Source organism: Pseudochaenichthys georgianus, chromosome 16 (assembly GCF_902827115.2).
Source record: "Pseudochaenichthys georgianus chromosome 16, fPseGeo1.2, whole genome shotgun sequence".
Classification (NCBI taxonomy): domain Eukaryota; kingdom Metazoa; phylum Chordata; class Actinopteri; order Perciformes; family Channichthyidae; genus Pseudochaenichthys; species Pseudochaenichthys georgianus.
Genome location: NC_047518.2, coordinates 8389630 through 8413315, shown reverse-complemented (window position 1 = coordinate 8413315; position 23686 = coordinate 8389630). Strand labels below are relative to the sequence as shown.

General features: G+C 39.8%; 1 long non-coding RNA gene across 1 annotated transcript; it reads left to right on the top strand.

Annotated features, from left to right (window-relative positions):
• Window positions 1-775: 775 nt before the first annotated feature.
• Window positions 776-2109, top strand: LOC139435462 (uncharacterized). Its single transcript, XR_011644700.1, has 3 exons — window positions 776-1203; window positions 1873-1933; window positions 2017-2109. It is a non-coding gene; the product is annotated as an uncharacterized lncRNA (long non-coding RNA).
• The last annotated feature ends 21577 nt before the right edge of the window (window positions 2110-23686 follow it).

The window sequence follows — 23686 nt, the reverse complement described above, 5'->3', positions numbered from 1 at the left end:
ACCTATTAGATAAATGCACGTTTTGTTCAGCCGGATAATATCCACATGTCTACCCTACTTTTCTAATTTTCTAATCATAAATCTATCGATTAGATTTATGATAGACTTTTGAAACTACAAGAAGATAAGGAAGACTTTTACAAAAAAAGTAATAGAGATTTTTGTCCAGAAGGATAGTCAAATGGACTTCATCTTCAAGTCAAGGTAAGACTACCATTTGATTGAAAATGGGATCTTACTAAGAGAGAACAATTCAATATGTAAATGATAAAAAATGGTGGGTATCCTTTTGTTGAACTGTCTGTTTAAAAGTAATTGAAGCATCACACAAAAAAAGCTTTTGAAAATAATATTATATTTTGATTTAGGTCAAAATATAATATTTGTAAACCTGAAGAGTCAGTGCCTCACCAGCCATGAGCCTCACTGCAGAAGCTTATAGACATCTAAGTTTTTTGTGCCCCACCACTTTTGTACATATAAAAACGCCACTGCACAGATGGATAGGATCAGAGCGGGGCAGACCATCACAAAAAGTGGGAGAACATAAAGACAGGACGAAAATTCAGATAATAAGACAAGACACAACAAGAAAACACAAAACCCAAGTCATGACTGTTGGGGAAATATTTTCCAAGGCCCATAACTTTGACCCAGTTTATCAGTTCATACTGTCCTGACTGAGCACAGGCACCTAACCTTGGCTGCTGTGCTCTCAGTGTTTTGTCTCCCTGTTCCTGCCTGTTGGTGTCAGCTGATAGAGGTGTTATTATATGGCGTTATATTTGTGCCTCTATCCTGACCACGCAATGAAACATGCTGAGCATAGAAAATGCTATTGAGCGCGCACTTGAAAATGTTTGAGCACAGAGAAATATATTTCTCTCATAAAACTCCTGCTCCGTGCGCAAGCAGACCGCTGCACGCGCTCTCTCGCCCTCTCCAGCCTGTGCGCGCTCAGCTTTGCCTCCCTGCTCGCTCAAGTTGTCACAGCGTTACAAATGTGCCACAAAACCAACCAATCGGAGAACTCGAGAAGGTCAATTATGATTGGCTGGTCGTCTCCAATCATATCTTCTATCTGAGATGAGAGAGGGATTTTCGGTTGTCATCAGGCTGTTGACGTTCTTATTACACATCCATTGTTGACATTTACAGGACATGACAGACTCGAATGAAGAGAATAACACGCCACAGTGTCAGGTGAGTTATACATTTCTAGTTTTCTGATGTCACGTTATTGTTTGCAATGCCTGAGTTTGCTAGCCGGTAACATAGCTATATGGGTAGTTTAAGCAAACAGCCTACATGAACCCTTCTGAGGTATTGATTACTTGCTGTAAGCATTAGAGGACAAAACATGACAAAACATGTTTCTCTCTCTATCACAATTTTGCGTTGACCAGAACCTGGACCAACTTCTGTTTCCTGTTATGGGCATAGAGCTTGCGTTCATTTTCAACCGGACAACTAAACAGATTAGGCTAGGATAAAGTTAGCAACACACGTTAACCATGAACAGCCTACTAATCCGTTCTCCTAATGTTATTTCATCCAACGTTGTGGAATTAGGGAAAAGGGGCTTCTTAACGTGCATTTATCCGGGGTGGAGGGAGTTACATATTAGTTAAATATAACATTGGGGCGTGTGATTGTAGTGGGTGGAGTTGATGCAATGAGGATATCCATTTTGGAGTTCAAGCTAGTATAATATAGTTAACGTTACACAATAATAAGGAAGAGAGCTATTTTTGTGATACATCGCTATTGATATGGATTTGCATATTTGAGACTTCCAAACAAAGTGTTTTTAGCAGAGCCATATTGTCCTTGTGATTCTGTTGATTATTACCTGTCTGTATTATGTTGCAGCTCAGCTGGTTTTGGATTGATGGCAAAGGGAGAGGGACTTAAGTGAGAGTGAAAACACAAGGTAAGTTTCAAATAGGTCAGCAATTTCCCATAGGTTGCTAGATGTATCTAACCCTTTCTCCTGTCTGTGTCTCCCTCTTTCAGCACAAGAACCCCAGGGGGATTCAATGGAGCCTGAAGACCTGCACTGAGACCCTCACCCTGCACCTGAGTCTCAACTCCCAGAGTTTTGCAAGCCTCTCCCTGTTCCTTATTTTGATTAAACAGACATTAAGCTTCCCAATGGTGTGGTCTTCGTTTTGTGCAAAATATGATTACCTCACATGTAGTGTTGCTGTTGTTGTCTTTTGTGATAGTTAAATTGCTTCTGCTGACTTGAGCCAGCCATTCTTTCCTCCTCTCTGTGTCAGTGGGGAAGCTGTACATTCATACTCCTTTCTCTGAGCGATTGGAGCATCCCCAGGCAGGCAGCACAGCAAACCATGGGGGAGACTATATGCCAGGACAACACAGAGGAAAAGGCACAGACAAACTGCATGATATGCTATTGAATGTGTATTGAATTCCATTTATTTACATGGATGTTCCTAAAACAACACATGTAACATCATCATCATGCTGCTGCTAGTGCTTTGACTCATTGTGCCGTCCGTTGACAATTGATAGGCACCTGTGGGTCTCCTGTCCTTTCTGAAAGTCATAAAGATGACATTAGTCATTTAGATGACTTAGGTCCTCAATTACCATGGGATTACTGAAACCACCATGAATTAAAGAAATGGTAGAAATTATTCTAATCTGAATTTTGAAACCTTCCTTCCCTCCCTCTAAATATATCAATAAACATTAGGATGTGATGCTCCTGACTACCATACAGGTTTAAGAAGATAATATTTGTTTTAAAGAATTCAAAGCAATAAACAAGAGCAACAGGCTCTGTAACCAAGGCAACGTTAGCCTAACATGTACTGTATATGTTAACAGGTAAGATAGCTGTTCACACTATCTATGTATATTTTCTACTTTTTGTAATGCTATGTTATTTCTATTTAAGATGTTTACATTTTCGATTGTTTAATTTTAGTCTTTTAACTGTCTAATGTACAATGCCTTGTCTTTTGCTGCTGCAGCGTAAACATTTCCCCAATTGGTCTCAATAAAGTACTTACTTAATCCTCAAATGTTAGCACATTTTACTTTAAAAAAAACAAACACATTGATGGAACTACATACACATATCGATATGTTGTATATATATTGCAAATCAAAACCTTTATTGACCACTAATTACCAATAATTGCATTTCTATCCTGTTATTAATGCATTCAAATCGTGATTGAAATGGCCCGCCACGAACTTCCGGGAACTTTCTGGGTCTCTCTGAACCATGTGACAATCAAGCAATTTGGACTTCCGCTGTCGCAACTCTTTTCTCTACGTGGCACTGGACCAGCCAATCAGAATTGACTTTCTCGAGTTCTCCGATTGGTTGGTTTTGTAGCACATTTGTAACGCTGTGACAACTTGAGCGAGCGCAGGCAAAGCTGTACGCGCACAGGCTGGAGAGGTCGAACGAGCGAGGGAGAGAGAGTGTGTGCAGCGGTCTGCTTGCGCACGGAGCAGGAGTTTCAAATGTAACGCCATATTTAGTTTAGTTTATTTATTGATAGTGTCGTGGACAGTCCCCATCGATGAACTGCCACAAAAACAGTAAATGGTGCAGCTTTAGCCGACATGGCTAATTTCCAGCTGTTGGCCAGATGGTAATAGACACCCTTAAAATTACAATACATCAACAGCATTAGTTATAAGAAAATATATAAAATAAAATAAAAAGGAGGAAAGACAAGTAGATACCGGTGTGAGGATAAAAGAGAACAATAAACAACACACGTTACTACATAGAGAATGTCACATATAGCACATCACAGAAACGAGGGGCAACATCCATGATCACAACATGTAACACAACATGTAACACTCACGCCATACTCAACACACAGTGTGTGCAGGTGTAGTTCTCAGTTAACCATGTTTTTAAGTGAGCTGTGAAGGTGGGATGTGTATGTGTCTTTGATTTGAGTGGGTAGAGAGTTCCAGTTTTGTATTGCTATGACCGAGAATGATGACTGACCAAAAGTACTCTTCCTGAATGGGACTGATAGGTCGCCACGTGTGGAGCTTCTAGTGGTCCGTCTGGTGTTGTTACGTTGAGTAACCAATGAGCTAAGAGGTGGAGGGGCTGTATTGTGCAGGATTTTGTAAACCAGAACGATGTTCCTATACTTTATTAAATCTTCCCAACTCAGGATGTTATGCTTGTTGAGGATGGTACAGTGATGGGAGCGGTTAGGTTTCTGGTCCAGTACTTAACTTGAGGGTTTGTTTGTACAGGGTTGCTCGTGGCTTCAGTGTGGAGCTGTTAGTGAGACAGTATGTAAGATGTGACATGATCATGGCATTCATGTATAATTTGGCAGAATTCAATGTCATTGTGTTTCTTATGTATTTAAAATTTGCCAAGCTAAACTTGACTCGATTGCTGCGGCTCGTGTACTAACCAGAGTTAGGAAAAGGGACCACATTACTCCTGTTCTGGCTGCCTTACACTGGCTCCCTATAGAACACAGGATATAATTTAAAATTCTTCTTCTCGCCTACAAAGCCCTTAATGGGCAGGCGCCATCTTACCTTAAAGAACTCATTATACCCTACTGTCCTACTAGGGCATTGCGTTCCAAGAATGCAGGGTTGTTGGTTGTTCCTAGAATCTTTAAAAGTACAATGGGAGCCAGAGCCTTTTCTTATCAAGCTCCACATTTGTGGAATCAGCTTCCAGTTTGTGTTCGGGCAGCAGACACCCTATCCGTTTTTAAGAGTGCGCTTAAGACCTTCCTTTTTGATAAAGCTTATAGTTAGGGCTGATTAGATTCAGCCCCTAGTTTTGCTGATATAGGCTTAGTTTGTCGGGGGACATCTTACTTCTTCCTTCTCTCTGTCTATACCCGTGTACACTCATGTTCCGATTAACCCAGCTTCCCCAAATGTCTTTCTTTTTGGTGTCTATATACGCTGGGATCCGGAGTCATGGATGATCCTGCGGTCCTGTGTCCTGGATCGCGAGCGCTGGATCTTGAGTCGTGGCTGTGGTCCTGGATCATAGGTCCTGGATGGATATCCTCGTGGATTCATCTTCCTATTATACACACATGCATTTCCAAACATTTGGACTACCTATGTTGCAAATGTATTATCTTTTCAATTTACACACGGCATCTATTGCACGTCTGTCCGTCCTGGGAGAGGGATCCCTCCTCTGTTGCTCTCCCTGAGGTTTCTCCCATTTTTCCCTTTAAACTGGGTTTTCTTTGGAAGTTTTTCCTTGTACGATGTGAGGGTCTAAGGACAGAGGGTGTCGTATTGTCATACTGATATTCTGTACACACTGTGAAGACCACTGAGACAAATGTAACATTTGTGATATTGGGCTATATAAATAAACATTGATTGATTGATTGATTGATTGATTGACTCTTTGGGTCACTTTTTTGACTTGTGTTTTGAATGTTAAATTAGAGTCAATAATGATTCCAAGGTACTTAACCTGAGGCACAATGTTAATATGTTCACCTGAGATGCTTATATATTTGACACAATGTTGCATTTTATTTTTGTGAAAAACACTCCAACTGTTTTGTTGACATTAAGCTGAAGACAGGAGCGGTGTAGCCAGCTAGTGATCAGCACTAAAGCTGAGGTCAGTTTATCAGCAGCCTTTTGCTTTGTGTTGGCATGCACATATATCACAGTGTCATCTGCATATAGCTGTGTTTCCACATCAGGACAGACAGGCAGGTCATTAATATATAGGGCAAAAAGAATATATTTATTAAAAGCTATGGCAAGTTGTTCTGGGTCTTGCACTACGTTACCATTCTCTTTGAGTTCTAGCTGCTTGTTTGGCCTGTGCTTGATTCCCAGTAAGGTTTTAATCTGTTCCCAAATTATTTTAGTGTTACCTTTTGCCTAATTAATTATTGTTATGAAGAAGTTTGCTTTGGCCTTTCTGATTGTTTGAGTTACTTTGTTACGTAATGAAGTAAACCTATGCCTGCCAGTACAGTAGTTAATTTAGTTTTCAGTGCTCTTTTCAGTGCAAAGTCTCTTTCCTTCATCAACTTCAATATGTCCGTATTGAACCAAGGAAGTGCATTGTTTTTTCCACTTTTCATTTTTCTGGAGAACATCTCCACTAAATCCTGTAGCATGGTCGCAAACATGTGGCTGTCTGTTTCTACACTGCTCCCAGTTAGCATACTTTCCCAGTCAGTCTGTTGCACAGCTTGCTCAAAGTTTCCAAATTCAGTTTTTGGTATTCTTATTTGTTCCAGAGGTTTGTAAGAGTGGTGGAACCGTTTCTTTGGGAGTTTTCTGGATATTAATATTAAGTTGTGGTCAGATAGTCCAGTGATGAAATGATATGTTGTATCCACTCTCTCAGGTTTATTACTTAATATTAAGTCTATTTGTGTCTGTGAGGATGAGGTTATTCTGGTTGGTCCTTCTGTCCTTTGTGTTAAGTCTAAACTATCTGTGATTTGCTTAAGGGCTTTCCTACTTGTCTTGTCTAACCAGTTACAATTCAGGTCACCAAGCAGTATTACTTCTGTTTTGAAATCACATGCTTTAAGAAGTTTTTTGAATGTGGTGTAGAAGTCATTATTTGAAGATGGTGGGCGATGAATGAGCACAAATGACATTTCAGGGAACAGCATTATTTTTAATCCAAGACATTCCAAGTCATGGTTAAAAGGCCAGCATATTTGATGACAGTTGAGATGGTCTTTGACATAAATCATAACCCCACCCCCTCTTCCGTAAGATCGATCTTGTCTAAAGCTTATTATGATTCTATCTTGTTATGCACAATGTTGAGTATTCTCTCTGAACTAGCTAAATACATGGGTCTGGGGTAGAGTTCTTCAGAATTGATTGTGGCATCTCAACCGTGTGGTAAACTCGTGGCCCTGTGACATGTCTTGTGAATTCTCCATCCGAAGCTCCAAATAAACCGTCAGTGTTTGTCCAATCCAATCCAACTTTATTTATATAGCACTTTAAAAACCTTTAGACCAAAGTGCTGTACAGAGAGATAAGCTCACACAACATAATATAAATACATTTAAAATACAAGATACAAACACAAAACAAACCAGAATAAACGTAATAATTAAAAAATAAATAACAGCCATATAATAAAAACAATAGACCACTGAAAGCAAATAAAAGCAACAATCTACTTGTTTCTGAATGCCAAGGAGAAGAGGTGGGTTTTAAGACGGGATTATGAGCAAGGGCAGGTCGTTCCACAGTTTAGGGGCGGCAGCAGAGAAAGCACGGTCCCCTCTGCGCTTAGACTTTGTTTTTGGCACCCTCAGGAGCAACTGATCAACTGACCTGAGAGTGCGAGTTGGCATGTAGCTGTGTAACAGCTCAGAGAGGTAGGGTGGGGCCATTGAGGGCTTTAAAAGTAAATAAAAGAGTTTTAAAATGAATCCTCAAATGAACGGGCAGCCAGTGGAGTGAAGATAAAATCGGGGAAATGTGCTCGTATTTGCGTGTGCCAGTTAGTAGCCGTGCTGCTGCATTTTGCACCATCTGCAGGCGAGCAAGGGAGGATGCACTTATCCCCATATATAGTGCATTACAATAATCCAAGCGGGAGGTGACGAAGGCATGGATTACTGTTTCAAAGAGGTCACTATTTAAAACAGGCTTTATTTTGGCTAGCTGCCTGAGGTGGAAGAAGCTGTTTTTAACAACTGCCTTGATCTGGCTGTCAAGCTTGAGTTCAGGGTCCATCTTTATCCCAAGATTTGTGATGGTAGGACTGGTGGAGTGGCCCAGGGATCCTAGGTCTATAGGAGTGGTCCGAGGGGCACCAAACACCATCACTTCGGTTTTGTCTTCATTTCATTTTCAAAAGTTGCATGACATCCAGGATTGAATGTCTTCAAGGCAGTTTAACAGCAGTTTAATTGAATATGAGTCGTTCTTTTTAAGTGGCACATATATTTGGCAATCGTCTGCATAGCAATGGAAAGCGATACCGACATACATTTTATGTGATATGCCAAGGGGCGGGACATCTGGTCAGTTGATCAATCACAACAGAGCTAACCAATCAGAGCCGACTGGGCTCTGGTTTCAGACAGGGTGAAAAGAGGTGCTGCAGCACAGGCAGTATGAGAAAAATAGAGACCTGTTTGAACATTAAAGCATGGGAACATGACATAGTACAGGCACTGAATGCAAATATGATCCTGAAAATGAGCAGAATATGTCCTCTCTAACCTAAGAGTAGCATAAACCTTACAATACATGATTAATTGTATGTTTGTACTCCCACCATCCACCTCTCTTTAACATAATCCAGGCAGCAATTTAGTTTCCTTCATTATGTATTTGTCAGAACCATTTAGCAGTTTATAAATGCAATTTCAAGGGGACAACACTTGAAAGTGCATGTCATAAAGACGCTTTGAGACAGAAAAACAATGACGTGAACTTCCCATACTGCTGTTGGAAATATGTCACATTCTTTCATTTCAATATTTTTACAAACCAAATGCATGGTTCACAGAGCCAAGGCGTTTGGGCAGACTGAGGGTTGAACAGTTGTCACAGGAAGGCAGTTTGGATGCTAAACATGGCTGCATGCACCAATAAGCCTTCTGTCTGCTGCGTCTCTGTGTCTCCTCTCTAATTCAGAGGGGTTAATGCTGGAGCACAGCTTTGCTGTTATTGCTTTCTCCCGCTACTTTTAATCAAGGACTCTGTAGGGCAGACATGAAACCACGTCACAATGACACTTAGAGTGCTTGGCGTCATCAAAATAATAAGTCATCCCAAACAACCTTGACTTAAGTCACCTGTGAGAAAAGCCTTTTTGATTTGAATCCTTTTTCAAAACCCTATTCAGAGCAGAGGAAATTATGTTGGAGTGTTGGCTGGGACATTGAAGCAATTTTAGGATATGTCACTTAATTGTGAGACGACAAATGGAAGAAGTTTAGGCGGAAACTGTTCAAAAAGCTCTGAAAGCCAGAAGTCTCAAACTGGAGTATTCCACCTTATTTCTTATTCCTTTCCAAAGTGCATTTGGTGCTTCATGTGAACCAAGCATGCTCTCTGGACTTTCCAGGTCCACAGAAGCTCTGCAGTGGGCTGATGGCAGGCATTCAAGCTGATCACTGAAGGTGAATGACTTTCACTTGAGGGAATCTGATACTGAAAGCAACAACAACAAAGCCGGCAGCAACTTTCTGCGGGCACATGCAGATATTTGGAAAATTCTTTGGCAGATTCAAGGTTATGTTTCACAAAGAAATCTCCTCAGAGAACAGAAGTGGCTCTGGAGTTTGTCCAAAGTAGCATCTCTGCCATCTGGTCACAGCCGTCTGACAGTGATTATGAACACACACCAAATGGATGCCTCTCCTTTATGGGCCTTTATTCCAGAGCAGCTCGGGGTTTTATTCAAAGATTAAAACAACCTTGTCTGCAGTATTTCTCATCTGAAAGTGAAAAGTGACATGAAAGGAAAAAACGAATTAGCATTTCTTACACTTCGCTGAAGTTAGCTAAACAATCGAGGTTATTAATTGTATAGAACTGAGAGGGAAATATTCTCCCCGCATTGAGTAAGTCAAATATTTGGTTTGTTTAAAATACACATCAGCCAACACTGAATGCTCTGCTTTTCGTAGTTTACCTTTAAAGCCACGAATAGACTGCAAACAACCTTTTTTTTAAAAATAATAATAATACAATTAATTAATTTAGAGCTTTTTTAGTTTTTTAAAAACAACAATTCACACGACAAACAAAGATGAATGGATGTAAATTACAAACATTACAAATAACAATACAGAACAGAAAGGGTTAAGAACTCTCGGAGTAATGATGAAGGCCCGGTCACCCCAGGTCCAGTCTAAGTCTTTCCAACCAGTTGAAATGTAACCCTGCACACTTTCGTTTTGACGAAAGCATCAGAGCCCTTGGGGTATCATCCCAAAAAATATGAATTTGACAGCAACTGTCGATTCATAGAGCATCTTTTTCAAGGTGGATTGATGAAGATAGCGCTTCTTTAACATGAAAGAAAATAACAGTTATGCATTGCGTAATATTATATATTACCATGGATTTAGGAATAATAAACTATCAAAAAGTATGTATCTAATAGCTCGTTTTTTTGTTAGTCACATTTTGTACATAACAACAGTATGTACTTTGTTACTTTCCGACACACTCAGAGAATACAAATATTCAGTTTGCGCAGTCGATACAGACTGCTGTAGGGGGTATTTAGTATTCCAAAGTCTATTCTGTATTTAACTGGAAAAAGGATGTAAAAGATAAAGAGGAGGGGACCGAGGACTGAACCCTGAAGGACACCATTAGGGCCGTAGGTGGTGGAGGTTTGGCAGTTAGTAATGGAGATGTAATGATTTCTGTCAGTGAAAGTGTATTGAATAAAAACTCTTTCTTTCAGCAACCATGTCTGAAAATGTAATTTATTTAAAACTATATCACATCTTGTTAGAAATGCAGCAATATTTTTTCTAAAATGACAAGGACATTTTTTAATATTATATGTCTGCTAAATATCAAATGTGTTCCTATTTGTTAGAGGTAAGCTCCTGGCTATACAGTAGGCATGCTTCTAGTTATGTTATATTTGAGCTATAGGACTTACCATACAAAGTCCTAAAAATAAATAATCCAGAAAGGTGTGTGTCATAACTGCTGCTGCTGCTCAAAAAAGTAGTGTTTCCACATAGGGAGGATGCAACACAGCGATCCCTCTAGTCGAGAGTGCAAGCAGCGGTTGCCCTAAGCTTACTTTGGGGGGGGGGGGGGGGGGGGGGGTTACCGTCACTGTCTACATAAAGCTACGGGGAGCATGTAACTGGCTGTTTGAGACTTCCCCTTGTACATATCTTTTCTTCCCATAAATACGCCAGGGAGCGGCTTGCTGTCAGGGACTGTCAGTCACCCTAAGAATACTCTTAACACTTAAAAGCCTTGTTCCTGGAGTGCCTTTGGGCCCCTAGCATAGAGTGTTTCAAATCTAAATAGATTCCTCTCCACGTGACATTTTAACTATTTTTGAAAAGATGACCAATTTGACCTGTATCAATGGTCTAAATTAAATCTATGTTTATTTTAAAAACCTCAAAAGGCATAACCAGTCAAAAAAAAGCCAAACAAACCAAAAATGCAAATGTATAATGAACAATGCCAGAGAGCCCAAAGAAGCCCAGAGCAAGCGGAGCCACACATTCCCCTGGTTATATGCAGGAAGCAGAGATACTACTCCTCTGGGACTTCCTGTTAGTCTCCGTTTGTTTCTGACCTGAGCACAGAGCTCACTAATCTACCAATAAGGGGAATGTATACATGAGTTTCTTTGCCCTTGTCTTTACAAACATGCACATACTTGCGGCAGAAAGCATACAATGAATACACAGTGAAGACAGCAATGAATGCATATAAGAATATGAAAGGACTTGAGAACGTCAAGAAATTAAAATAAGTATGTAGAATGGCTTTAGTACATGAATAAAATAGATACTCTCAAAAAAGTGTTGTTGCTTTAATGTATGCATTCACTTTTCCAGCTTGCTAGTGGTGTGTCTCTATGTCTAAACTATACTTGACAGCTGATTGAATGAACCATTTTTAAATCAAACTTTCCATTCAGGAGAAATCCCTAAAATCTCTATCATCGAAAAACTTGTGCTAGGGGGTCATTCCCTATCTTTATTCAAGAGCGTGGTCTTGAAATTTGAGAGCATACTTTATTGATTTCACGTTCAGAATATGTATTTATTTCCCTCAAACCCTGTCCTCACACTTAAATAGTGCCTGCTTGCACTTAGATTTGCTCTGCTTCTGCTCAAACTGTACGCTTGCACTCAGATATTGCTGCTTACAGATTTCCTGTGTTCGAGCTTAAAACCTTCTCCTCGCACTCAGGCTGTTTCTGTGCGCTCATGAAATGTCTGCACTCAGATTTATTCTGTGCGCGCTCGGATCTTTTGTGCAACAACCCTGTCAAAATCCCTCAACCAATAGGAGGCCTGGTGTCCTTGCGGGTGTGTTCGCTTTACTTATGGTTTATAAACTACCGCCCTCCACGGCTTTATGTACTTCACTTGTTTAATTTACAACTTTTTTGGGGGGGGGTGGGGTAAGTTAGTATATATTTATAAAACGGACAAGTCAAATCAAGCAATCTGATGTTTCTTAGCCGTGATATAATGAGCGTATATCCCTGGTATAATTGTAGTTACTTTTCACAAGTCAGTATCCCTCCGCATCTGAGAAAAGCTACAACCGTACAACTGTTATATTACGTCCGTTACGAAATTAACTAACTAACAAAGCTTGAGATGGAAACATTTAAGGTTATCTTCGACCTCCGGGTGGCCTTACTATGGAGGAGTGGATTGAGAAGTGCCTATCTCCAGAAAAAAAAGCACCTAAACGATGACAATGCTGTCTGTCTAATATGTTCGCTAGCTGCTATTGTTGTTCAGATTCTGATTAATATGAAATATAAACAACCCTTAAATCAGACTTTAGTTACACCTGAGTCAAATTCAGGGAAGGTGATTGTCAAGTGCCAAAATAAACTATGCAATATATTGGACGTTAAGTACTCTGTGGATAACCCCAATGTTTTTTCTTATTCAAAAGAAGACCTTAACTTAAAGTATTATTTAATGTTTGAATACATCCTTATTAGTTTGTCTGTTTTGCACATCCTCCTGTTAATATCTTTGGACGTCCTGCACTAAACTGTTTTATTGTAGAGATCACTACAGTATCTTCTTGATATTTTATATTCTATATTTCTATCTTGCCTTCTACTTTCCCCCAATTTTGTATGTAGGCTACTCTTAATATTTAAATGTTTTCATCAAATAAAACGTATTCAACAACAAAATTCAATAACGTGCTTTAACCACTAGGTGATGCAGGTTAAAAAAACAGTGGTGTAGTTAATAAAACATAACAATATCAAACATAATATGACTTAACTTTATTGTGAAATTAAAACAGAACGGTAAAGGAAAATGCAGTTTCAGTCTCTCGATTTGAAGCTTATGCATTGTACCATGAACCTGTATAGACCAGTGGCGTAGCCACCATAGGGCCATGGTAGGCCCAGGCCCACCCAGTTTACTCATGGGCTCACCCTGAGAAAGCTTCGGTGTCATTTAAAAAATGTATTATTATTTTATTATTATAAAAAAATGTATTCACCCATTGAGAATATCCAATAATTCAAAGTGAAATTCAAGTGAACAAATATCGAGTTTAATTAATGTTGTATGTGTTTTGTCCTCTGAATCGAACTCATTTACGGTAAAAATTGATTGTTGGTTCCGGCCCGCGCCATAATAACATGAGAGAGGCAGAGAGCTGCCTGCAAAATAAATGATGGCTCAAAGTTCACTAATGATAACTTTTTTTAAAAGCCAGAATCCAGAGCCCCCACTGCCCTCATCTAGCAGCGATCTATACGATCATTTTCTGATAACGATGAAATAGCCCCGTCTCCCTCTCCCCACCTCTCCTGCTGCTGGGCTGTCAGAAGAAAAACAATGTTAACCGAAACTCTGCCGCACGGTTCCCTCGTCCCTTGGAAGAGGCGGAGAGGTGGGTGTTTTTCATCTGCTGGTGGACAGTCCGGAGAGCAACACACTCTCACTCCCTAAGCGTCCAATAGCGACGTTTGGTCAGTGTCCGTGGCGTCCAATTGTGACGCTCCTAGGCTCCTTCAGCGTCATAAAGGGACGCAAATAGCTTTCAACTGATTGCAATGTATTCCCATCTGCGTCGGGATTTGACGCTCATGGAAGCACGGCTTTCGTTTGTGTCGGCTGCCCTTAAAGGTAATGTGAGCGTCCATTCCCAGGAGTAAAGGATGGCAGAAGACACTACACTACCCAGAATCCCCAGCTATCATTTGGACTACGCCATGTGCTCTGTTTGACAAACCCCGTGATAGTCCTCAAGCTCTGTGATTGGAGAGCGTGCTCCGAGGGTTAAACCGATTCTCGAACAGCACTTGAAATGGGATGGAACCAAGGTAGACTGTCCAAAACTGGATTTGAACGGGTCCACCGCGTCCCCCCTCCCCCACCCCGTCCCCAGAACTACACATGCTGGCTATTCTGTTTCGCAAAATGTTCTCTATGGCACGTCTCTACTGGGAGTTGTAGTTTTAAAAGACGTTTTCATATTTCCCATAATAAGAAGTTGCCAGTATTAAACTGTGTACATCCCTGGAGACAGGAAACACTCACATTTAAAACATATAATTAATAAATGGGTGAAAATTGCTTGTGCCCATTATGGGCAGTATTAATATATATACCCACATGCCAGCTAAGGTCAGAAGAGCTTTATTTAACAGCTGGTCTTATGTGTGTGACCCCTGTGATAACATTACATTACATTAATTGATAAGCCTGAAACATGCACTTGTCAAGGTTCAGAGGCACATTTTGCAAATATGGCAGTAGCCATCGATCAGCTTAAGATAAGATATACTTTATTGATCCCAAGTTGGAACATTTGCGTTACATCAGCATGTGTAACAGTTAAATATGCAGTTGTGTTTATTTGAAAATCATTTAGTATAATCACACAAATTCTGTGTTTTATATTCAACAATTCTGTGTTCTTTATTTATTGATTGTTCAATACCTGACAAGGCCGGAGATGAAATATCTACATACATCTTAGAAGAGTATAATACATTATGTATAATATCAGTTAAAATAAGTGCTTCAACATAGTTAACATTGCTGGAGGTATGCACAAATATTGATAGATGTCTTGTAATGCACTATTGAGGAACCTGCAACCCAAGTTTTTCATTCAGTGCAGAACTACACCACAGTTGTGTAGGCATATATGATATGTCAATAAACCTTACAAAATCTTGAAAGGGATGTGCAAAATAGTCATTACATACAGTCTTTAATTAACTATTAGTAGAGAATAACGAATATACTTTATAGGGATCGTATTAATATCTAATAATAAAAATAATTAAATTCAATAACATGCTTTAACCACCAGGTGTCCCTTTATATCAGCTGTGCACCTTTATGGTGTAAATACATCCTATCTACCAATTGGATCAAATATAAAAGTGAGCCGAATTAGTGTTGATACTGCAAGGAGACGTATTGTGTGAAAAGAAATGTAAGATGTTGTTTAATGGCTGATATATTTATGATCCACGTCACGTTTTCAGTTCCTCATGTTTGTCTAGAGGTCTTCTCATCAGGGCTCTATAAATACAGAACTACAGCAGATATGTAATATGTAATGCAGCCGAACCGTGTATTACAATGCCGTTATGTGATGACTTTCAAAGAGAAAAGCAAGCACACTCGGAATAAAGTATTATTATTATTTTTTAAAAATGTTTTCGGTCTGTTTCCGGTATTTGTTAATGACGATGTGCTGTGAGATGTGAGACTGGAATTGCACAGGGGGAAAATAACGTAGGCTATCTTTAGATGCGGATTTTGTTAAACTAATATGTTTAGGCTGTGGACCAACACTATACATTGACGGGGAAGGGGGTAGCAATAAAGATAACACCATTAAACAGTTACACAACATAACAGAAATAATATCGATAGCAGCGTCCCTAGCAACCACCTTGGTAACAATGAAAACGTCGCGATTTCCTGAAGTAATCTTCGTAATAACTAGCAAACTAAAGATCATGTACATCTACTGCACACATAATCTGAAATAACAACTCATATTTCTCGCATCAAATGACATCAAAACCCATTTTAATGACCAAACTAACTTTAAAATAGGCATTTTCCACCTAGAATAAAACGAAGTTCGGCCATGTTTTCTTTTTCTGCAGGGAGAAATTTGAAGATCATGTGACATAGACGCCAGCCATCGGAATGAATGGTGAAAATAACGGGGTTTGTCAAACAGAGCACATGGTGTAGTCCAAACGATAGCTGGGGATTCTGGGTAGTGTAGTGTCTTCTGCCATCCTTTACTCAGAAAAAATATTTGTTTCTCCGAATCGAAGGGGAAAAATACAAAAGCATTGCACACAATTTAAACCAATCAATGTTGTGTAATTAACAAGGATAATCTGGTGTTTTTTAGTCGATGAGTAGTGCAGATATCAATAAAATCAATCGACAGTAAGAGGAATACTTACTTCCGGGTGTACAATTCTCCGTTATCCAATGGGAATGGACGCTCACATTGCCTTTAAGGGCAGCCGACATAAACGAATGCCGTGCTTCCATGAGCGTCAAATCCCGACGCAGATGGGAATACATTGCAATCAGTTGAAAGCTATTTGCGTCCCTTTATGATGCTGAAGGAGCCTAGGAGCGTCACAATTGGACGCCACGGACACTGACCAAACGTCGCTATTGGACGCTTCGGGAGTGAGAGTGTGTTGCGGAGAGATATACACAGGGTTGGGTTGTAACGGAATACATGTAACGGCGTTACGTAATCAGAATAAAACAATCAAGTGTATTCAGCTGGCGTTACATTTGAAAAACGAGTAATCTGATTACAGTTACTTTCGTAAACCTGAAGTGAATACATTTTGGAATACTTATTGGAATTATTGGTGGAAAAGTTTCCTCACAAAATGTAATATTCATGGCCGGCAGAACTGTGTGCACACTGCACAGCGCTGCAGCATGTCTGTGAGGCCCCGCCCCCGCACGCAGATGAGAGAGAGATCTCTTTTAAAATATATTGAAAGTTAGAAACGGAGATGGTTAGATAAAATGTGCAAGATAACGTTTATGTAGCATTTCTTTATTGTCGTAAATGATGACATTTATAACGTGATAACATCCAAGTGAATGGCCTGCTGCTGCTGAATGCATGGAGCAAGTGACTGGAAACATTTTTAAAAGTTATTACATCGTTTTAGATAATAATAATAAATAATAATGATAATTCATTCTATTTAGGGGCGCCTTTCAAAGCACCCAAGTACACCTTACAATTTATTACATATTCTAAGGAAAGGTTTTAAGACAGTACAGTCCGGGTGATGTTTTTTATGTGGGGTGCAGATGAGAGAGCTGTCCAGAATGACACCAAGATGTTGTGTTTGTGCTCTTGATAAGCCAATAAAACAGTAAAATACGTGTCTCCTGTTCACCAAAACATACCCATCTGTTATGGAAAAATAAAGTATTTTAAAAGTAATCTGCCACCGGTACCGGCGGAGATTGTTGTTAGCTTCTCATGCGCAGAAGAAAAATCTGGCCCACCCTATTTTTTACAGGCCCACCCTAAAGTACATTTCTGCCTATAGACCTGTAACAGTCAACTGCATGAGGAGTTGGACAGGTAGTTCAGTAAATAATATCTTTAAAAACTACAAAAAGATCCCTTTATATCAGCTGTGCACCGTTATGGTGTAAATATAACCTATCTACCAATTGGATCAAATATAAAAGTCAGCCGAATTAGTGTTGATACTGCAAGGAGACGTATTGTGTGAAAATAAATGGAAGATGTTGTTTAATTGCTAATATATTTATGATCCACGTCACGTATTCAGTTTTGGCTGCATTTCTTACAGTTTGTCAAAAGGTCTTCTGATCAGGGCTCTATAAATAAATATCTACAGCAGATATGTAATATTTAATGCAGCCGAACCGTGTATTACAATGCCGTTATGTGATGACTTCTAAAGAGAAAAGCAAGAACACTCGGAATAAAGTATTATTTTATTTAAAAAAAAAAACAAATTCGATTTCATATCGCATAAACACCATATCCCAACATGCATTGCGGCTAAAACAATCAATGTTTTAGCCTATCAAAACCTCTGAAAAAACAAAGGTGTCTCTCAGAATCGAAAGAGAAAAACCTATGGGAAAAACACAAAAGCATTGTCCACAATTTAAACCAATACATGTTGTATAATTAACAAGGATAAACTGATGTTTTTTAGTGGATGAGTACTGCAGATATCATTGTTAAATCATTTGATCATTGGTTTTATTATGAAAACGTCGAGACCAGAAATACGGTTTTCAACCCGTAACTTTACATGGAGGCTGCCGCATACCTCAAATCATCTTCGTAATATCTATCAAACTATAGATCCTACATATCGACTGGACTGGATTCTAAAAGTACAATATACACTTCTCGCTAGAAATCTAATCAAAAAGCGTTTTAATGGCCAAACTATCCTACAATTTAGGATTTTACAGAGAGTGTTATTTGTGAATAAACGACCATCTGTAACGTTAGCATTCAACGGGAGCACTAGAGGGCGAACATTTTAAAACGTAATTGGACGTATTAAGCGCTTGAACAAACGCCGTATTTGGTCGTAATAAGGGCCCGAATAATCGGCCCATTTGGTCGTATGAGTTGGAGGACTTGTTGAAACACACACACACGCTGTTTGCCATGCCATCAGGAGAAATGTGGAGTTCATTATCTTGCTTGTTGCAACTCAGAGATATTTACCACAAGAATCGAAACACTGACCCTCTGATTGGTGGATGACCACCCTATCTCCTGGACCAAAGCTGCACAAAGTCACTGTTGAATTGAAGAAAAATGATAACTGCTTTAATTGACAGCTCATAATTTATTATCTCTGGTTATCATTTCGAAAGAGCTGAAACTTTGGATAACACCTACCACCATAGTCAGAGTAAATGATACGCTCAGTAACATGAATACACCAAGTCACTTATCAGTAATGACCTATTCTTAGTATACTTTTATATTCTCCAGAGTTCCTAAGAGGGTACAGTGTGGAGGTTTTCTAAGTGTTTTGTTAGTTTAAAATTCCTTTGTCGTCCCCTGCCAGACATTTGTAAACGCAATAGAATTGATATTTATTTTACTATGATTTACAAGCTGTAACTAATAGCTTCATTAATGAATAATGCATACTTATTTCAGCCGCTAATAATGATACAGCAGTGTTAGGAATTAATTGCTTTGCCTTTTCCACCATGATGACCTCCAACTGTAACATGCACACATGCTGAGAGGTGGTTCTGAGTGGGTTTCCTTCTTTTTGCTGTAGCTGCATAATGATTCTGTATAAACACCGGCTGTTGTTACGCCTGCTGTGACATTAAGTTACTCCGTTCTCCGCTTGTAATTATGCTGTTACAAGCTTCAAAGTTGTATTTATCATCTGAATTGGAAGTAGGAAGTGCCTCTAGACAAAGTTTTACTTGCAGCGTATTCCATAAAAAGGGAGCATAGTGGGAGAATGCAGCTTTACCAAGCTCTGACTGCATCAAAGGAACATTTAAAAGCATCCCATTTACTGCTCGTCTGGTATTAAAAAGCAAGTATAAAAGGACAGAAGTCTGGAGATATATAAGGGCAGCTTACCTAGCAATGACTTAAGGATAAAAATCAACATGTGTGATTGTCTTCTTTGGTACAGAGAGGACCATCCTAAGGACTGATACAAAGTGCAGCGGTGGGTGCGAGAGCCTGCACCCGTTACAAAACGTATAGCAGTATGGTACGCAGAATCCATCTTTTTAAGCAGGGAGGAAGAAGCATGCATATAGATCACATCGCCATAGTCTAATACAGACAGAAAGGAACTCTGCACAATTCTCTTCCTGGCTTCAGACGGGAAACATTTCCTTAAACGAAAGAAAAAGCCCAGTTTAGGTCTAAGTTTTCTCAGTAGGTTCCCAATATGAACATCAAAGGCCATCTTTTCATCAATCCATATGCCCAGATATTTGTAGGATGCTACTTTGTCAAGGCATGTCCCTTCCAGTGTCAGAATCGGAGGGACAACTGTATTAGCTCGAGAGCGAGAGAAGGTCATGTACTTGGTCTTTTTTGCATTAAGGACTAGTCTTAGCCTTAGCAAGGAGTGTTGCAGTGTATTAAAAGCATCCTGTAGAAGCTCTATGGCCTGAGTTAAAGAGGAAGCCACTGTGTAAACAACTGTATCATCGGCGTATAAATGAAACCGTGCTGGGTTTATCCCATTTCCTAGTTCATTTATAAAGATGGAGAATAAGACAGGGGCCAAAATAGAACCTTGTGGAACACCTTTGTTTACAGTAAGAGCAGCTGAGGTATAATCTTCTACTGAGACACACTGAGTTCTTTCAGATAGATAGTTTTTAAACTAGCTCAAAGCCATTTTGCCAAGACCTATGCAGCCAAGCCTCTGCAGTAGCAACGCATGATCCACAGAATCAAAAGCTTTAGACAGATCAACAAACAATGCTGCACAGTGTTTTTTCTTGTCTAGTGCTTCAATGATGTCATTTGAGACTAGCATAGCCGCTGAAGTAGTACTATGGCCTGATCTGAAGCCTGACTGAGACTGAGAAATGAATTAGCATTTACCTCGTCTCGAAGTCAAACATTTTGTCAGTAATAACCTCACTAAAAAACAGCAGTTGCTAACCCCTAGATTCCACCGGGTCCGTCTGCGCCGCGTTACGGCTGCGTCGCGGCGTTTGCAAAGATCGCGGCCACACTAGTCAATGGGTGCTATTCCACCAGACGCGCCGCGTTACGGCTCAGTAGCGTCCCAGAAGCGAAATAGGATTCAAGTCTATTTTTCAACGAGAGGCATTACAGAGGCGCCGGGCAGGAAGTGGACCGGTCAGAGCATCCGGCACATCCCCAAAATAAACTAATTTTGCAGACCCTATCCCTCCGTAGTCTTTCAAGTAGGAGGAGAAATGCCAGCGTTCTCCTCCGGTTTACAGGCACTGTGTAAATTATATATATAGAATAATTATGATGATGAATGCATTTTTTTACAAACTAAAATACAGCAACACATCTTTGATTTATGTCGTTTATAACTGGAATATTACAATTATTATTAACTTTGTCTGTCCAAAGTAGCCTGTCCAGGAAATATGCCAAAATCAACAACAACTGCGAGCCGGCACGCAAGACGCTCCGCTTCTGAAGCTCTTCTGAAATGCGCCCGGTAGGGTATGACGCCGGAGGAGGCCGGACCAAAACCGCGGCAGCCGTGACGCACCCGGTGGAATCGAGGGGTAACAAGTGTCTAAATCAGACGACTAAACATCATCACTCTCAACATTAGCCACCTTTAGCTTAGCTGTGTTGATGTGCAGCGGTGCCACTGTGACGTTGTTAGTTTATAGCCTAGCGTTAGCTTTTTCTCTTCTGGCCATATTGTATTGTACACTTAAAAAAATCACACAGTGGTAATATGCTGAGATTATCCTGCTGAACAAAAAAATGTATCAGAATCATAAATATATGTTTATACAATATTCCAAAATCCAATGAAAAAATTGGGTTTTTTCGGAGGAACCCCTTTGCGTTGCTAACTTCCTGGTCCGCCTACAAAAAAACGCTCCACTGTATTTTGCCAGCAGCAGAACAATATGTCTGTCTCAGCTGTCCTCACAGTGTGAGACAGGAAGTAACCTACCGGAAGTCCTCATCAGCAACATGAAAGAACATGGCTGTAGGAACATTCTATGACATTGTGTGGTATCTTGTTAGGGTAAATATGAGTGTGTCTGTTGTAATAGAAATATCTGACCTGTCAGCAGCCCCTTTGAGGCTGGATGCACAAGTTCTGAGCTGCTGCCTCCATTGTGAGGCACTTTAAAAGCCTCTGCTGTGATCTTTTATATTTGATTGGCCCTGTGATGAATAGGTTGGAGATGGGCGGGCGCGAGAATCCTCCGTTTATCATAATCACTGTGAATAGAATAAAAAACAGGAGATCCATAACAATGTTGGCCCCATCTGCAAATACAGACCCGGGAATAAAAGTGTGGTGTCATGCTGAGACAAGGATTGTGTCTGTGTTGTGATTACATTTCGCACAAACAAAAAAGATGTACGCTGCTTTCAGAAATGCCAAAATGAATCATTTTAAAACAGAGTAGCTAAACATCAAAGAAGCAAAAGATGTGTGATCTATCATCTACAGTGTTTTCCTCAAGTGCTTTCTTTCTGCACTGTCTTCCAACTTCAACAGATAAGGCTTTGTCTATTGGTGCGTACCACGTATCTCTGTAGCTTATCTCAGAGACACTGTCTTGAATGTATAACTTGCAGACTAATGGTAAATATATGCAGACTGATCCTCAGGGGAAGTGTCAGAGACAGCAGGGAGGCAGAGAGTTTATAAAACCCCTAAAAACCTGTGTGAGAGAAATGATTCAACTTTATAGTTCTATGGTAAATCAAGGGAGAGCTTTGAGTGAAATAGGGGCTGGGAACGCTGCACTCTAATATTTATGAATCATTCTTTTGTTGTGGCAGAGCAGGTAGACAGGCAAGAATTCAGTGTCGGCCCCTGGAGCTGAAAGGTATTTGAATGCTGAAAGATGCATGAGCATTTTATTGATAGAAACACAGATCAGCCTTTGATGGATGGCATCTGATACCTGAACACAAACAGGAGGGTCTTACTCTGGGAGAAAATGAGGCTCCTGTTTATGTGCTTACAATCTGTATTTATAATGCTCTGACTGAGAGGGCGAGTGTGTGTGTGTGTGTGTGTGTGTGTGTGTGTGTGTGTGTGTGTGTGTGTGTGTGTGTGTGTGTGTGTGTGTGTGTGTGTGTGTGTGTGTGTGTGTGTGTGTGTGTGTGTGTGTGTGTGTGTGTGTGTGTGTGTGTGTGTGTGTGTCTGAGAGCAGGTCATCCAAGAGAAAACATTACTCACTATTCACAGTAACAGAAAAACCCTTGTCCAAGCGATGCACTTCAATCACATCAGAATAGGACACCTGCCATATGACTGAAAATCACACTTGAATGCATCTTCAGGGAATTTCCTCTAAATCCTAAAAATTAACAATAAAACTAAGAACGTCAAAAGAAGATGTCAAAAAGGGAAACATTTTAAATACATTAATATTTTGCTCTCAGATCAATTCTATTTTGTGATTGGTCAACAACTTAGAGATTTATCAGAAAAGTGTGAATGCTAACCAATATAAACCCAAGTGTTACATAATGATGTCACCATGAAACAGAAGAAGACAAAGGAGTCTAATGGAGGCATTTCATCTTTACAGATCATGAACCCAAACATATATAACACAATGGAGGAAAGGGACAACCCCAAACATTGTTATAACTTAATATCAGTTCATTTAAAAGCTTAAAAGTTTCTTTAGCAAGTTAAGATTGTTAAAGCTGGCGACGCCATGCAAAATAATATAAATTGAGCTTTACCTGACGCCAAGACAGTAAACGGCAATGTGGAAGCGCCCTAAGAGGCTTCAAAGCATGAGGTGAATAGTTTGAAAAAAGGCCAACCCTTACTTAAAGTGTTTTTTTGAGAATTGCTATCCAATAAATGTATAAATATCATGGAAAGAACTTGCATTTCTTATAGCCTTTACGTTTTGTGCAGCATATTTGCATAGACTGCAATTTAAATCCCACACAGATCCTGCTGAACAAATGTTTTGAACTTATTAACAGTTTATTGATCAGTGCTTAACAAGTTATATAACAGGAAGATTCCCCTCACACTCCAGTCAGTGGAGATAGAAAATCGATAAATCAAAAGGCCAAGAAACACTGTTGATTTCTTCGCATGGAGAAGTCATGAAAGCTGTTTTGGTTCAGTAAATGTTGTCAGTCTGCACAGGTTAGAGAGGCCAGGTGCCGCTGCTGACAGAAGAAGGAAACGTTTAAGAAAGACAGAATCAGCATGGTATGCACTGAAAGACAGGATGAGTACTTT